The sequence below is a fragment of the Rhinoderma darwinii genome (genome assembly GCF_050947455.1).
Source record: "Rhinoderma darwinii isolate aRhiDar2 chromosome 5 unlocalized genomic scaffold, aRhiDar2.hap1 SUPER_5_unloc_6, whole genome shotgun sequence".
In the NCBI taxonomy this organism is placed as follows: Eukaryota; Metazoa; Chordata; class Amphibia; order Anura; family Rhinodermatidae; genus Rhinoderma; species Rhinoderma darwinii.
The window spans coordinates 218,626-235,283 of NW_027461819.1; the positions used below are offsets into that span (position 1 = coordinate 218,626).

Genomic DNA, 16,658 nt, shown 5'->3' on the forward strand with positions numbered 1-16,658 from the left:
GTGTTTCTGTGTTTCCGGCATTTCACATTGGAACACCTCATTCACCTTCCTTGTCTTCTCTCCGCCCTCCCTTTTAGGTAAGTTAAAGAGCTGCACCTGAGCCAGCCACTGATTGATTGATTGATTGATTGATTGATTGATTGATTGATTGATTGATGCAGCACAACAGTCAAATAGTGGAGTGGAGTAGGGGAACAGCAAACAGCCAATAAAGCAGCCCGCCCGCTCGCCTGCCCGCCACAATGGACCTACCTGTGTACACTAGATGGATGTGATGGAATGTACTGTCGTCCCTACATTTCAAGAAGAAGTAAGAATTGCAGTTGCAACAAAGCCTTGCTTGCCTACAAAGAGAGCAGCAATTTGGATTTGTTACTATGTTACCTAGAAGAATAACAAACTGTGCAAGGATGGAGGTTGTAGGAGCAAGGAGAAGTTGTCTGTAAAGTTGGTGGATGCCTATTTTCCATTTTGCAGTCCCTTGTCTCCCTCTTGTGGCCTCCTGGAGGCAACTAGCTGTGCAAAAAAAAGACAGCCTGGCGGCCGGCTGTTGCAGTGTTGCCCTCTCAGGCAACACTGAGTGACTGACTGAGCCTCACCGTCTTATATAAAGTTCAGACGGAACTTTGCACGTGTCATAGTGGAGCCCTCAGGATTCCAGAGCCAGCTTTCTGACATCATAATGGGGCCTCAGAGATAAAAGCCTGGGCCCAGGCAGTGTTGGTCAGTGCTGCTCAGCAGGCAGCACTGGACTGGACTGGATTACAGCTGATACAAGGTGTGAAGGAACAAGGGGTGGCTGTGGGCATGCACTTGCTGCCGCTGCCAGTGTTTATCTGCATGGCAGCAGGGCATTTGGGCGTTGCCAGGAAGGCGTTTTTATGTAGATTCCTCCTCTTTCAGCACTGCATTGTGGTGCAAGCAAAAGAAGCAAATCCTGTCTGGCTTCCTCTCCGGCCTTTATTCACCTCCCGTGTAGCTGTGAGTGTGTGAGCCTGCAGGGCCCCATGGAATTGCCTAGAAGTAGGCTGAATCGCTGCAAGGGCTGAACAGCAGTATCGGGCAGGCTCGGGCAACGCGCGGCCCGTTCGGGTTATCGCTTCTCGGCCTTTTGGCTAAGATCAAGTGTAGTATCTGTTCTTATCAGTTTAATATCTGATACGTCCCCTATCTGGGGACCATATATTAAATGGATTTTTAGAACAGGGAGATGGAAATAGAGCTTGCTCTGTCCACTCCACGCATTGACCTGGTATTGCAGTATTTCCAGGACCGGTGCACCCTTTCCTTATGTGTTGACTAAAAGCAGATTCCAAAAGTGTTTTTTGTCTTTGCTATTGTTTCTGTCTTTCTGAAGGGATCTCCCCTTTTAATCCCATTATTTCAACACCTGTTGGACAATGCATGAGTGATAATGAGCTCATTGATTAAATGCAATTAATGAATAGATTGCCACCTCTTGTTGTGTGTCGTCTGTGTTTCTGTGTTTCCGGCATTTCACATTGGAACACCTCATTCACCTTCCTTGTCTTCTCTCCGCCCTCCCTTTTAGGTAAGTTAAAGAGCTGCACCTGAGCCAGCCACTGATTGATTGATTGATTGATTGATTGATTGATTGATTGATTGATGCAGCACAACAGTCAAATAGTGGAGTGGAGTAGGGGAACAGCAAACAGCCAATAAAGCAGCCCGCCCGCTCGCCTGCCCGCCACAATGGACCTACCTGTGTACACTAGATGGATGTGATGGAATGTACTGTCGTCCCTACATTTCAAGAAGAAGTAAGAATTGCAGTTGCAACAAAGCCTTGCTTGCCTACAAAGAGAGCAGCAATTTGGATTTGTTACTATGTTACCTAGAAGAATAACAAACTGTGCAAGGATGGAGGTTGTAGGAGCAAGGAGAAGTTGTCTGTAAAGTTGGTGGATGCCTATTTTCCATTTTGCAGTCCCTTGTCTCCCTCTTGTGGCCTCCTGGAGGCAACTAGCTGTGCAAAAAAAAGACAGCCTGGCGGCCGGCTGTTGCAGTGTTGCCCTCTCAGGCAACACTGAGTGACTGACTGAGCCTCACCGTCTTATATAAAGTTCAGACGGAACTTTGCACGTGTCATAGTGGAGCCCTCAGGATTCCAGAGCCAGCTTTCTGACATCATAATGGGGCCTCAGAGATAAAAGCCTGGGCCCAGGCAGTGTTGGTCAGTGCTGCTCAGCAGGCAGCACTGGACTGGACTGGATTACAGCTGATACAAGGTGTGAAGGAACAAGGGGTGGCTGTGGGCATGCACTTGCTGCCGCTGCCAGTGTTTATCTGCATGGCAGCAGGGCATTTGGGCGTTGCCAGGAAGGCGTTTTTATGTAGATTCCTCCTCTTTCAGCACTGCATTGTGGTGCAAGCAAAAGAAGCAAATCCTGTCTGGCTTCCTCTCCGGCCTTTATTCACCTCCCGTGTAGCTGTGAGTGTGTGAGCCTGCAGGGCCCCATGGAATTGCCTAGAAGTAGGCTGAATCGCTGCAAGGGCTGAACAGCAGTATCGGGCAGGCTCGGGCAACGCGCGGCCCGTTCGGGTTATCGCTTCTCGGCCTTTTGGCTAAGATCAAGTGTAGTATCTGTTCTTATCAGTTTAATATCTGATACGTCCCCTATCTGGGGACCATATATTAAATGGATTTTTAGAACAGGGAGATGGAAATAGAGCTTGCTCTGTCCACTCCACGCATTGACCTGGTATTGCAGTATTTCCAGGACCGGTGCACCCTTTCCTTATGTGTTGACTAAAAGCAGATTCCAAAAGTGTTTTTTGTCTTTGCTATTGTTTCTGTCTTTCTGAAGGGATCTCCCCTTTTAATCCCATTATTTCAACACCTGTTGGACAATGCATGAGTGATAATGAGCTCATTGATTAAATGCAATTAATGAATAGATTGCCACCTCTTGTTGTGTGTCGTCTGTGTTTCTGTGTTTCCGGCATTTCACATTGGAACACCTCATTCACCTTCCTTGTCTTCTCTCCGCCCTCCCTTTTAGGTAAGTTAAAGAGCTGCACCTGAGCCAGCCACTGATTGATTGATTGATTGATTGATTGATTGATTGATTGATTGATTGATGCAGCACAACAGTCAAATAGTGGAGTGGAGTAGGGGAACAGCAAACAGCCAATAAAGCAGCCCGCCCGCTCGCCTGCCCGCCACAATGGACCTACCTGTGTACACTAGATGGATGTGATGGAATGTACTGTCGTCCCTACATTTCAAGAAGAAGTAAGAATTGCAGTTGCAACAAAGCCTTGCTTGCCTACAAAGAGAGCAGCAATTTGGATTTGTTACTATGTTACCTAGAAGAATAACAAACTGTGCAAGGATGGAGGTTGTAGGAGCAAGGAGAAGTTGTCTGTAAAGTTGGTGGATGCCTATTTTCCATTTTGCAGTCCCTTGTCTCCCTCTTGTGGCCTCCTGGAGGCAACTAGCTGTGCAAAAAAAAGACAGCCTGGCGGCCGGCTGTTGCAGTGTTGCCCTCTCAGGCAACACTGAGTGACTGACTGAGCCTCACCGTCTTATATAAAGTTCAGACGGAACTTTGCACGTGTCATAGTGGAGCCCTCAGGATTCCAGAGCCAGCTTTCTGACATCATAATGGGGCCTCAGAGATAAAAGCCTGGGCCCAGGCAGTGTTGGTCAGTGCTGCTCAGCAGGCAGCACTGGACTGGACTGGATTACAGCTGATACAAGGTGTGAAGGAACAAGGGGTGGCTGTGGGCATGCACTTGCTGCCGCTGCCAGTGTTTATCTGCATGGCAGCAGGGCATTTGGGCGTTGCCAGGAAGGCGTTTTTATGTAGATTCCTCCTCTTTCAGCACTGCATTGTGGTGCAAGCAAAAGAAGCAAATCCTGTCTGGCTTCCTCTCCGGCCTTTATTCACCTCCCGTGTAGCTGTGAGTGTGTGAGCCTGCAGGGCCCCATGGAATTGCCTAGAAGTAGGCTGAATCGCTGCAAGGGCTGAACAGCAGTATCGGGCAGGCTCGGGCAACGCGCGGCCCGTTCGGGTTATCGCTTCTCGGCCTTTTGGCTAAGATCAAGTGTAGTATCTGTTCTTATCAGTTTAATATCTGATACGTCCCCTATCTGGGGACCATATATTAAATGGATTTTTAGAACAGGGAGATGGAAATAGAGCTTGCTCTGTCCACTCCACGCATTGACCTGGTATTGCAGTATTTCCAGGACCGGTGCACCCTTTCCTTATGTGTTGACTAAAAGCAGATTCCAAAAGTGTTTTTTGTCTTTGCTATTGTTTCTGTCTTTCTGAAGGGATCTCCCCTTTTAATCCCATTATTTCAACACCTGTTGGACAATGCATGAGTGATAATGAGCTCATTGATTAAATGCAATTAATGAATAGATTGCCACCTCTTGTTGTGTGTCGTCTGTGTTTCTGTGTTTCCGGCATTTCACATTGGAACACCTCATTCACCTTCCTTGTCTCCTCTCCGCCCTCCCTTTTAGGTAAGTTAAAGAGCTGCACCTGAGCCAGCCACTGATTGATTGATTGATTGATTGATTGATTGATTGATTGATTGATTGATTGATTGATTGATTGATTGATTGATGCAGCACAACAGTCAAATAGTGGAGTGGAGTAGGGGAACAGCAAACAGCCAATAAAGCAGCCCGCCCGCTCGCCTGCCCGCCACAATGGACCTACCTGTGTACACTAGATGGATGTGATGGAATGTACTGTCGTCCCTACATTTCAAGAAGAAGTAAGAATTGCAGTTGCAACAAAGCCTTGCTTGCCTACAAAGAGAGCAGCAATTTGGATTTGTTACTATGTTACCTAGAAGAATAACAAACTGTGCAAGGATGGAGGTTGTAGGAGCAAGGAGAAGTTGTCTGTAAAGTTGGTGGATGCCTATTTTCCATTTTGCAGTCCCTTGTCTCCCTCTTGTGGCCTCCTGGAGGCAACTAGCTGTGCAAAAAAAAGACAGCCTGGCGGCCGGCTGTTGCAGTGTTGCCCTCTCAGGCAACACTGAGTGACTGACTGAGCCTCACCGTCTTATATAAAGTTCAGACGGAACTTTGCACGTGTCATAGTGGAGCCCTCAGGATTCCAGAGCCAGCTTTCTGACATCATAATGGGGCCTCAGAGATAAAAGCCTGGGCCCAGGCAGTGTTGGTCAGTGCTGCTCAGCAGGCAGCACTGGACTGGACTGGATTACAGCTGATACAAGGTGTGAAGGAACAAGGGGTGGCTGTGGGCATGCACTTGCTGCCGCTGCCAGTGTTTATCTGCATGGCAGCAGGGCATTTGGGCGTTGCCAGGAAGGCGTTTTTATGTAGATTCCTCCTCTTTCAGCACTGCATTGTGGTGCAAGCAAAAGAAGCAAATCCTGTCTGGCTTCCTCTCCGGCCTTTATTCACCTCCCGTGTAGCTGTGAGTGTGTGAGCCTGCAGGGCCCCATGGAATTGCCTAGAAGTAGGCTGAATCGCTGCAAGGGCTGAACAGCAGTATCGGGCAGGCTCGGGCAACGCGCGGCCCGTTCGGGTTATCGCTTCTCGGCCTTTTGGCTAAGATCAAGTGTAGTATCTGTTCTTATCAGTTTAATATCTGATACGTCCCCTATCTGGGGACCATATATTAAATGGATTTTTAGAACAGGGAGATGGAAATAGAGCTTGCTCTGTCCACTCCACGCATTGACCTGGTATTGCAGTATTTCCAGGACCGGTGCACCCTTTCCTTATGTGTTGACTAAAAGCAGATTCCAAAAGTGTTTTTTGTCTTTGCTATTGTTTCTGTCTTTCTGAAGGGATCTCCCCTTTTAATCCCATTATTTCAACACCTGTTGGACAATGCATGAGTGATAATGAGCTCATTGATTAAATGCAATTAATGAATAGATTGCCACCTCTTGTTGTGTGTCGTCTGTGTTTCTGTGTTTCCGGCATTTCACATTGGAACACCTCATTCACCTTCCTTGTCTCCTCTCCGCCCTCCCTTTTAGGTAAGTTAAAGAGCTGCACCTGAGCCAGCCACTGATTGATTGATTGATTGATTGATTGATTGATTGATTGATTGATTGATTGATTGATGCAGCACAACAGTCAAATAGTGGAGTGGAGTAGGGGAACAGCAAACAGCCAATAAAGCAGCCCGCCCGCTCGCCTGCCCGCCACAATGGACCTACCTGTGTACACTAGATGGATGTGATGGAATGTACTGTCGTCCCTACATTTCAAGAAGAAGTAAGAATTGCAGTTGCAACAAAGCCTTGCTTGCCTACAAAGAGAGCAGCAATTTGGATTTGTTACTATGTTACCTAGAAGAATAACAAACTGTGCAAGGATGGAGGTTGTAGGAGCAAGGAGAAGTTGTCTGTAAAGTTGGTGGATGCCTATTTTCCATTTTGCAGTCCCTTGTCTCCCTCTTGTGGCCTCCTGGAGGCAACTAGCTGTGCAAAAAAAAGACAGCCTGGCGGCCGGCTGTTGCAGTGTTGCCCTCTCAGGCAACACTGAGTGACTGACTGAGCCTCACCGTCTTATATAAAGTTCAGACGGAACTTTGCACGTGTCATAGTGGAGCCCTCAGGATTCCAGAGCCAGCTTTCTGACATCATAATGGGGCCTCAGAGATAAAAGCCTGGGCCCAGGCAGTGTTGGTCAGTGCTGCTCAGCAGGCAGCACTGGACTGGACTGGATTACAGCTGATACAAGGTGTGAAGGAACAAGGGGTGGCTGTGGGCATGCACTTGCTGCCGCTGCCAGTGTTTATCTGCATGGCAGCAGGGCATTTGGGCGTTGCCAGGAAGGCGTTTTTATGTAGATTCCTCCTCTTTCAGCACTGCATTGTGGTGCAAGCAAAAGAAGCAAATCCTGTCTGGCTTCCTCTCCGGCCTTTATTCACCTCCCGTGTAGCTGTGAGTGTGTGAGCCTGCAGGGCCCCATGGAATTGCCTAGAAGTAGGCTGAATCGCTGCAAGGGCTGAACAGCAGTATCGGGCAGGCTCGGGCAACGCGCGGCCCGTTCGGGTTATCGCTTCTCGGCCTTTTGGCTAAGATCAAGTGTAGTATCTGTTCTTATCAGTTTAATATCTGATACGTCCCCTATCTGGGGACCATATATTAAATGGATTTTTAGAACAGGGAGATGGAAATAGAGCTTGCTCTGTCCACTCCACGCATTGACCTGGTATTGCAGTATTTCCAGGACCGGTGCACCCTTTCCTTATGTGTTGACTAAAAGCAGATTCCAAAAGTGTTTTTTGTCTTTGCTATTGTTTCTGTCTTTCTGAAGGGATCTCCCCTTTTAATCCCATTATTTCAACACCTGTTGGACAATGCATGAGTGATAATGAGCTCATTGATTAAATGCAATTAATGAATAGATTGCCACCTCTTGTTGTGTGTCGTCTGTGTTTCTGTGTTTCCGGCATTTCACATTGGAACACCTCATTCACCTTCCTTGTCTTCTCTCCGCCCTCCCTTTTAGGTAAGTTAAAGAGCTGCACCTGAGCCAGCCACTGATTGATTGATTGATTGATTGATTGATTGATTGATTGATTGATTGATTGATTGATGCAGCACAACAGTCAAATAGTGGAGTGGAGTAGGGGAACAGCAAACAGCCAATAAAGCAGCCCGCCCGCTCGCCTGCCCGCCACAATGGACCTACCTGTGTACACTAGATGGATGTGATGGAATGTACTGTCGTCCCTACATTTCAAGAAGAAGTAAGAATTGCAGTTGCAACAAAGCCTTGCTTGCCTACAAAGAGAGCAGCAATTTGGATTTGTTACTATGTTACCTAGAAGAATAACAAACTGTGCAAGGATGGAGGTTGTAGGAGCAAGGAGAAGTTGTCTGTAAAGTTGGTGGATGCCTATTTTCCATTTTGCAGTCCCTTGTCTCCCTCTTGTGGCCTCCTGGAGGCAACTAGCTGTGCAAAAAAAAGACAGCCTGGCGGCCGGCTGTTGCAGTGTTGCCCTCTCAGGCAACACTGAGTGACTGACTGAGCCTCACCGTCTTATATAAAGTTCAGACGGAACTTTGCACGTGTCATAGTGGAGCCCTCAGGATTCCAGAGCCAGCTTTCTGACATCATAATGGGGCCTCAGAGATAAAAGCCTGGGCCCAGGCAGTGTTGGTCAGTGCTGCTCAGCAGGCAGCACTGGACTGGACTGGATTACAGCTGATACAAGGTGTGAAGGAACAAGGGGTGGCTGTGGGCATGCACTTGCTGCCGCTGCCAGTGTTTATCTGCATGGCAGCAGGGCATTTGGGCGTTGCCAGGAAGGCGTTTTTATGTAGATTCCTCCTCTTTCAGCACTGCATTGTGGTGCAAGCAAAAGAAGCAAATCCTGTCTGGCTTCCTCTCCGGCCTTTATTCACCTCCCGTGTAGCTGTGAGTGTGTGAGCCTGCAGGGCCCCATGGAATTGCCTAGAAGTAGGCTGAATCGCTGCAAGGGCTGAACAGCAGTATCGGGCAGGCTCGGGCAACGCGCGGCCCGTTCGGGTTATCGCTTCTCGGCCTTTTGGCTAAGATCAAGTGTAGTATCTGTTCTTATCAGTTTAATATCTGATACGTCCCCTATCTGGGGACCATATATTAAATGGATTTTTAGAACAGGGAGATGGAAATAGAGCTTGCTCTGTCCACTCCACGCATTGACCTGGTATTGCAGTATTTCCAGGACCGGTGCACCCTTTCCTTATGTGTTGACTAAAAGCAGATTCCAAAAGTGTTTTTTGTCTTTGCTATTGTTTCTGTCTTTCTGAAGGGATCTCCCCTTTTAATCCCATTATTTCAACACCTGTTGGACAATGCATGAGTGATAATGAGCTCATTGATTAAATGCAATTAATGAATAGATTGCCACCTCTTGTTGTGTGTCGTCTGTGTTTCTGTGTTTCCGGCATTTCACATTGGAACACCTCATTCACCTTCCTTGTCTTCTCTCCGCCCTCCCTTTTAGGTAAGTTAAAGAGCTGCACCTGAGCCAGCCACTGATTGATTGATTGATTGATTGATTGATTGATTGATTGATTGATTGATTGATTGATTGATTGATTGATGCAGCACAACAGTCAAATAGTGGAGTGGAGTAGGGGAACAGCAAACAGCCAATAAAGCAGCCCGCCCGCTCGCCTGCCCGCCACAATGGACCTACCTGTGTACACTAGATGGATGTGATGGAATGTACTGTCGTCCCTACATTTCAAGAAGAAGTAAGAATTGCAGTTGCAACAAAGCCTTGCTTGCCTACAAAGAGAGCAGCAATTTGGATTTGTTACTATGTTACCTAGAAGAATAACAAACTGTGCAAGGATGGAGGTTGTAGGAGCAAGGAGAAGTTGTCTGTAAAGTTGGTGGATGCCTATTTTCCATTTTGCAGTCCCTTGTCTCCCTCTTGTGGCCTCCTGGAGGCAACTAGCTGTGCAAAAAAAAAGACAGCCTGGCGGCCGGCTGTTGCAGTGTTGCCCTCTCAGGCAACACTGAGTGACTGACTGAGCCTCACCGTCTTATATAAAGTTCAGACGGAACTTTGCACGTGTCATAGTGGAGCCCTCAGGATTCCAGAGCCAGCTTTCTGACATCATAATGGGGCCTCAGAGATAAAAGCCTGGGCCCAGGCAGTGTTGGTCAGTGCTGCTCAGCAGGCAGCACTGGACTGGACTGGATTACAGCTGATACAAGGTGTGAAGGAACAAGGGGTGGCTGTGGGCATGCACTTGCTGCCGCTGCCAGTGTTTATCTGCATGGCAGCAGGGCATTTGGGCGTTGCCAGGAAGGTGTTTTTATGTAGATTCCTCCTCTTTCAGCACTGCATTGTGGTGCAAGCAAAAGAAGCAAATCCTGTCTGGCTTCCTCTCCGGCCTTTATTCACCTCCCGTGTAGCTGTGAGTGTGTGAGCCTGCAGGGCCCCATGGAATTGCCTAGAAGTAGGCTGAATCGCTGCAAGGGCTGAACAGCAGTATAGGGCAGGCTCGGGCAACGCGCGGCCCGTTCGGGTTATCGCTTCTCGGCCTTTTGGCTAAGATCAAGTGTAGTATCTGTTCTTATCAGTTTAATATCTGATACGTCCCCTATCTGGGGACCATATATTAAATGGATTTTTAGAACAGGGAGATGGAAATAGAGCTTGCTCTGTCCACTCCACGCATTGACCTGGTATTGCAGTATTTCCAGGACCGGTGCACCCTTTCCTTATGTGTTGACTAAAAGCAGATTCCAAAAGTGTTTTTTGTCTTTGCTATTGTTTCTGTCTTTCTGAAGGGATCTCCCCTTTTAATCCCATTATTTCAACACCTGTTGGACAATGCATGAGTGATAATGAGCTCATTGATTAAATGCAATTAATGAATAGATTGCCACCTCTTGTTGTGTGTCGTCTGTGTTTCTGTGTTTCCGGCATTTCACATTGGAACACCTCATTCACCTTCCTTGTCTTCTCTCCGCCCTCCCTTTTAGGTAAGTTAAAGAGCTGCACCTGAGCCAGCCACTGATTGATTGATTGATTGATTGATTGATTGATTGATTGATTGATTGATTGATTGATTGATTGATGCAGCACAACAGTCAAATAGTGGAGTGGAGTAGGGGAACAGCAAACAGCCAATAAAGCAGCCCGCCCGCTCGCCTGCCCGCCACAATGGACCTACCTGTGTACACTAGATGGATGTGATGGAATGTACAGTCGTCCCTACATTTCAAGAAGAAGTAAGAATTGCAGTTGCAACAAAGCCTTGCTTGCCTACAAAGAGAGCAGCAATTTGGATTTGTTACTATGTTACCTAGAAGAATAACAAACTGTGCAAGGATGGAGGTTGTAGGAGCAAGGAGAAGTTGTCTGTAAAGTTGGTGGATGCCTATTTTCCATTTTGCAGTCCCTTGTCTCCCTCTTGTGGCCTCCTGGAGGCAACTAGCTGTGCAAAAAAAAGACAGCCTGGCGGCCGGCTGTTGCAGTGTTGCCCTCTCAGGCAACACTGAGTGACTGACTGAGCCTCACCGTCTTATATAAAGTTCAGACGGAACTTTGCACGTGTCATAGTGGAGCCCTCAGGATTCCAGAGCCAGCTTTCTGACATCATAATGGGGCCTCAGAGATAAAAGCCTGGGCCCAGGCAGTGTTGGTCAGTGCTGCTCAGCAGGCAGCACTGGACTGGACTGGATTACAGCTGATACAAGGTGTGAAGGAACAAGGGGTGGCTGTGGGCATGCACTTGCTGCCGCTGCCAGTGTTTATCTGCATGGCAGCAGGGCATTTGGGCGTTGCCAGGAAGGCGTTTTTATGTAGATTCCTCCTCTTTCAGCACTGCATTGTGGTGCAAGCAAAAGAAGCAAATCCTGTCTGGCTTCCTCTCCGGCCTTTATTCACCTCCCGTGTAGCTGTGAGTGTGTGAGCCTGCAGGGCCCCATGGAATTGCCTAGAAGTAGGCTGAATCGCTGCAAGGGCTGAACAGCAGTATCGGGCAGGCTCGGGCAACGCGCGGCCCGTTCGGGTTATCGCTTCTCGGCCTTTTGGCTAAGATCAAGTGTAGTATCTGTTCTTATCAGTTTAATATCTGATACGTCCCCTATCTGGGGACCATATATTAAATGGATTTTTAGAACAGGGAGATGGAAATAGAGCTTGCTCTGTCCACTCCACGCATTGACCTGGTATTGCAGTATTTCCAGGACCGGTGCACCCTTTCCTTATGTGTTGACTAAAAGCAGATTCCAAAAGTGTTTTTTGTCTTTGCTATTGTTTCTGTCTTTCTGAAGGGATCTCCCCTTTTAATCCCATTATTTCAACACCTGTTGGACAATGCATGAGTGATAATGAGCTCATTGATTAAATGCAATTAATGAATAGATTGCCACCTCTTGTTGTGTGTCGTCTGTGTTTCTGTGTTTCCGGCATTTCACATTGGAACACCTCATTCACCTTCCTTGTCTTCTCTCCGCCCTCCCTTTTAGGTAAGTTAAAGAGCTGCACCTGAGCCAGCCACTGATTGATTGATTGATTGATTGATTGATTGATTGATTGATTGATTGATTGATTGATGCAGCACAACAGTCAAATAGTGGAGTGGAGTAGGGGAACAGCAAACAGCCAATAAAGCAGCCCGCCCGCTCGCCTGCCCGCCACAATGGACCTACCTGTGTACACTAGATGGATGTGATGGAATGTACTGTCGTCCCTACATTTCAAGAAGAAGTAAGAATTGCAGTTGCAACAAAGCCTTGCTTGCCTACAAAGAGAGCAGCAATTTGGATTTGTTACTATGTTACCTAGAAGAATAACAAACTGTGCAAGGATGGAGGTTGTAGGAGCAAGGAGAAGTTGTCTGTAAAGTTGGTGGATGCCTATTTTCCATTTTGCAGTCCCTTGTCTCCCTCTTGTGGCCTCCTGGAGGCAACTAGCTGTGCAAAAAAAAGACAGCCTGGCGGCCGGCTGTTGCAGTGTTGCCCTCTCAGGCAACACTGAGTGACTGACTGAGCCTCACCGTCTTATATAAAGTTCAGACGGAACTTTGCACGTGTCATAGTGGAGCCCTCAGGATTCCAGAGCCAGCTTTCTGACATCATAATGGGGCCTCAGAGATAAAAGCCTGGGCCCAGGCAGTGTTGGTCAGTGCTGCTCAGCAGGCAGCACTGGACTGGACTGGATTACAGCTGATACAAGGTGTGAAGGAACAAGGGGTGGCTGTGGGCATGCACTTGCTGCCGCTGCCAGTGTTTATCTGCATGGCAGCAGGGCATTTGGGCGTTGCCAGGAAGGCGTTTTTATGTAGATTCCTCCTCTTTCAGCACTGCATTGTGGTGCAAGCAAAAGAAGCAAATCCTGTCTGGCTTCCTCTCCGGCCTTTATTCACCTCCCGTGTAGCTGTGAGTGTGTGAGCCTGCAGGGCCCCATGGAATTGCCTAGAAGTAGGCTGAATCGCTGCAAGGGCTGAACAGCAGTATCGGGCAGGCTCGGGCAACGCGCGGCCCGTTCGGGTTATCGCTTCTCGGCCTTTTGGCTAAGATCAAGTGTAGTATCTGTTCTTATCAGTTTAATATCTGATACGTCCCCTATCTGGGGACCATATATTAAATGGATTTTTAGAACAGGGAGATGGAAATAGAGCTTGCTCTGTCCACTCCACGCATTGACCTGGTATTGCAGTATTTCCAGGACCGGTGCACCCTTTCCTTATGTGTTGACTAAAAGCAGATTCCAAAAGTGTTTTTTGTCTTTGCTATTGTTTCTGTCTTTCTGAAGGGATCTCCCCTTTTAATCCCATTATTTCAACACCTGTTGGACAATGCATGAGTGATAATGAGCTCATTGATTAAATGCAATTAATGAATAGATTGCCACCTCTTGTTGTGTGTCGTCTGTGTTTCTGTGTTTCCGGCATTTCACATTGGAACACCTCATTCACCTTCCTTGTCTTCTCTCCGCCCTCCCTTTTAGGTAAGTTAAAGAGCTGCACCTGAGCCAGCCACTGATTGATTGATTGATTGATTGATTGATTGATTGATTGATTGATTGATTGATTGATTGATTGATTGATGCAGCACAACAGTCAAATAGTGGAGTGGAGTAGGGGAACAGCAAACAGCCAATAAAGCAGCCCGCCCGCTCGCCTGCCCGCCACAATGGACCTACCTGTGTACACTAGATGGATGTGATGGAATGTACTGTCGTCCCTACATTTCAAGAAGAAGTAAGAATTGCAGTTGCAACAAAGCCTTGCTTGCCTACAAAGAGAGCAGCAATTTGGATTTGTTACTATGTTACCTAGAAGAATAACAAACTGTGCAAGGATGGAGGTTGTAGGAGCAAGGAGAAGTTGTCTGTAAAGTTGGTGGATGCCTATTTTCCATTTTGCAGTCCCTTGTCTCCCTCTTGTGGCCTCCTGGAGGCAACTAGCTGTGCAAAAAAAAGACAGCCTGGCGGCCGGCTGTTGCAGTGTTGCCCTCTCAGGCAACACTGAGTGACTGACTGAGCCTCACCGTCTTATATAAAGTTCAGACGGAACTTTGCACGTGTCATAGTGGAGCCCTCAGGATTCCAGAGCCAGCTTTCTGACATCATAATGGGGCCTCAGAGATAAAAGCCTGGGCCCAGGCAGTGTTGGTCAGTGCTGCTCAGCAGGCAGCACTGGACTGGACTGGATTACAGCTGATACAAGTTGTGAAGGAACAAGGGGTGGCTGTGGGCATGCACTTGCTGCCGCTGCCAGTGTTTATCTGCATGGCAGCAGGGCATTTGGGCGTTGCCAGGAAGGCGTTTTTATGTAGATTCCTCCTCTTTCAGCACTGCATTGTGGTGCAAGCAAAAGAAGCAAATCCTGTCTGGCTTCCTCTCCGGCCTTTATTCACCTCCCGTGTAGCTGTGAGTGTGTGAGCCTGCAGGGCCCCATGGAATTGCCTAGAAGTAGGCTGAATCGCTGCAAGGGCTGAACAGCAGTATCGGGCAGGCTCGGGCAACGCGCGGCCCGTTCGGGTTATCGCTTCTCGGCCTTTTGGCTAAGATCAAGTGTAGTATCTGTTCTTATCAGTTTAATATCTGATACGTCCCCTATCTGGGGACCATATATTAAATGGATTTTTAGAACAGGGAGATGGAAATAGAGCTTGCTCTGTCCACTCCACGCATTGACCTGGTATTGCAGTATTTCCAGGACCGGTGCACCCTTTCCTTATGTGTTGACTAAAAGCAGATTCCAAAAGTGTTTTTTGTCTTTGCTATTGTTTCTGTCTTTCTGAAGGGATCTCCCCTTTTAATCCCATTATTTCAACACCTGTTGGACAATGCATGAGTGATAATGAGCTCATTGATTAAATGCAATTAATGAATAGATTGCCACCTCTTGTTGTGTGTCGTCTGTGTTTCTGTGTTTCCGGCATTTCACATTGGAACACCTCATTCACCTTCCTTGTCTTCTCTCCGCCCTCCCTTTTAGGTAAGTTAAAGAGCTGCACCTGAGCCAGCCACTGATTGATTGATTGATTGATTGATTGATTGATTGATTGATTGATTGATTGATTGATTGATTGATTGATTGATTGATGCAGCACAACAGTCAAATAGTGGAGTGGAGTAGGGGAACAGCAAACAGCCAATAAAGCAGCCCGCCCGCTCGCCTGCCCGCCACAATGGACCTACCTGTGTACACTAGATGGATGTGATGGAATGTACTGTCGTCCCTACATTTCAAGAAGAAGTAAGAATTGCAGTTGCAACAAAGCCTTGCTTGCCTACAAAGAGAGCAGCAATTTGGATTTGTTACTATGTTACCTAGAAGAATAACAAACTGTGCAAGGATGGAGGTTGTAGGAGCAAGGAGAAGTTGTCTGTAAAGTTGGTGGATGCCTATTTTCCATTTTGCAGTCCCTTGTCTCCCTCTTGTGGCCTCCTGGAGGCAACTAGCTGTGCAAAAAAAAGACAGCCTGGCGGCCGGCTGTTGCAGTGTTGCCCTCTCAGGCAACACTGAGTGACTGACTGAGCCTCACCGTCTTATATAAAGTTCAGACGGAACTTTGCACGTGTCATAGTGGAGCCCTCAGGATTCCAGAGCCAGCTTTCTGACATCATAATGGGGCCTCAGAGATAAAAGCCTGGGCCCAGGCAGTGTTGGTCAGTGCTGCTCAGCAGGCAGCACTGGACTGGACTGGATTACAGCTGATACAAGGTGTGAAGGAACAAGGGGTGGCTGTGGGCATGCACTTGCTGCCGCTGCCAGTGTTTATCTGCATGGCAGCAGGGCATTTGGGCGTTGCCAGGAAGGCGTTTTTATGTAGATTCCTCCTCTTTCAGCACTGCATTGTGGTGCAAGCAAAAGAAGCAAATCCTGTCTGGCTTCCTCTCCGGCCTTTATTCACCTCCCGTGTAGCTGTGAGTGTGTGAGCCTGCAGGGCCCCATGGAATTGCCTAGAAGTAGGCTGAATCGCTGCAAGGGCTGAACAGCAGTATCGGGCAGGCTCGGGCAACGCGCGGCCCGTTCGGGTTATCGCTTCTCGGCCTTTTGGCTAAGATCAAGTGTAGTATCTGTTCTTATCAGTTTAATATCTGATACGTCCCCTATCTGGGGACCATATATTAAATGGATTTTTAGAACAGGGAGATGGAAATAGAGCTTGCTCTGTCCACTCCACGCATTGACCTGGTATTGCAGTATTTCCAGGACCGGTGCACCCTTTCCTTATGTGTTGACTAAAAGCAGATTCCAAAAGTGTTTTTTGTCTTTGCTATTGTTTCTGTCTTTCTGAAGGGATCTCCCCTTTTAATCCCATTATTTCAACACCTGTTGGACAATGCATGAGTGATAATGAGCTCATTGATTAAATGCAATTAATGAATAGATTGCCACCTCTTGTTGTGTGTCGTCTGTGTTTCTGTGTTTCCGGCATTTCACATTGGAACACCTCATTCACCTTCCTTGTCTTCTCTCCGCCCTCCCTTTTAGGTAAGTTAAAGAGCTGCACCTGAGCCAGCCACTGATTGATTGATTGATTGATTGATTGATTGATTGATTGATTGATTGATTGATTGATTGATGCAGCACAACAGTCAAATAGTGGAGTGGAGTAGGGGAACAGCAAACAGCCAATAAAGCAGCCCGCCCGCTCGCCTGCCCGCCACAATGGACCTACCTGTGTACACTAGATGGATGTGATGGAATGTACTGTCGTC

At 47.7% G+C, this 16,658-nt stretch overlaps 11 non-coding genes across 11 annotated transcripts; all 11 read left to right on the forward strand.

Annotated features, from left to right (window-relative positions):
• The first annotated feature begins 1,095 nt into the window (after nucleotides 1–1,095).
• LOC142696472 (U2 spliceosomal RNA) lies at nucleotides 1,096–1,286 on the forward strand. Its single transcript, XR_012864367.1, has one exon. It is a non-coding gene; the product is annotated as a U2 spliceosomal RNA (small nuclear RNA).
• A 1,280-nt stretch (nucleotides 1,287–2,566) lies between these two features.
• On the forward strand, nucleotides 2,567–2,757 carry LOC142696478 (U2 spliceosomal RNA). Its single transcript, XR_012864369.1, has one exon. It is a non-coding gene; the product is annotated as a U2 spliceosomal RNA (small nuclear RNA).
• A 1,284-nt stretch (nucleotides 2,758–4,041) lies between these two features.
• On the forward strand, nucleotides 4,042–4,232 carry LOC142696479 (U2 spliceosomal RNA). Its single transcript, XR_012864370.1, has one exon. It is a non-coding gene; the product is annotated as a U2 spliceosomal RNA (small nuclear RNA).
• A 1,308-nt stretch (nucleotides 4,233–5,540) lies between these two features.
• LOC142696480 (U2 spliceosomal RNA) lies at nucleotides 5,541–5,731 on the forward strand. Its single transcript, XR_012864371.1, has one exon. It is a non-coding gene; the product is annotated as a U2 spliceosomal RNA (small nuclear RNA).
• Nucleotides 5,732–7,023: 1,292 nt separating this feature from the next.
• Nucleotides 7,024–7,214, forward strand: LOC142696481 (U2 spliceosomal RNA). Its single transcript, XR_012864372.1, has one exon. It is a non-coding gene; the product is annotated as a U2 spliceosomal RNA (small nuclear RNA).
• A 1,292-nt stretch (nucleotides 7,215–8,506) lies between these two features.
• On the forward strand, nucleotides 8,507–8,697 carry LOC142696482 (U2 spliceosomal RNA). Its single transcript, XR_012864373.1, has one exon. It is a non-coding gene; the product is annotated as a U2 spliceosomal RNA (small nuclear RNA).
• Nucleotides 8,698–10,002: 1,305 nt separating this feature from the next.
• Nucleotides 10,003–10,193, forward strand: LOC142696483 (U2 spliceosomal RNA). The gene has a single exon (XR_012864374.1). It is a non-coding gene; the product is annotated as a U2 spliceosomal RNA (small nuclear RNA).
• Nucleotides 10,194–11,493: 1,300 nt separating this feature from the next.
• Nucleotides 11,494–11,684, forward strand: LOC142696484 (U2 spliceosomal RNA). The gene has a single exon (XR_012864375.1). It is a non-coding gene; the product is annotated as a U2 spliceosomal RNA (small nuclear RNA).
• A 1,292-nt stretch (nucleotides 11,685–12,976) lies between these two features.
• On the forward strand, nucleotides 12,977–13,167 carry LOC142696485 (U2 spliceosomal RNA). The gene has a single exon (XR_012864376.1). It is a non-coding gene; the product is annotated as a U2 spliceosomal RNA (small nuclear RNA).
• Nucleotides 13,168–14,471: 1,304 nt separating this feature from the next.
• LOC142696486 (U2 spliceosomal RNA) lies at nucleotides 14,472–14,662 on the forward strand. The gene has a single exon (XR_012864377.1). It is a non-coding gene; the product is annotated as a U2 spliceosomal RNA (small nuclear RNA).
• Nucleotides 14,663–15,974: 1,312 nt separating this feature from the next.
• On the forward strand, nucleotides 15,975–16,165 carry LOC142696489 (U2 spliceosomal RNA). Its single transcript, XR_012864379.1, has one exon. It is a non-coding gene; the product is annotated as a U2 spliceosomal RNA (small nuclear RNA).
• The last annotated feature ends 493 nt before the right edge of the window (nucleotides 16,166–16,658 follow it).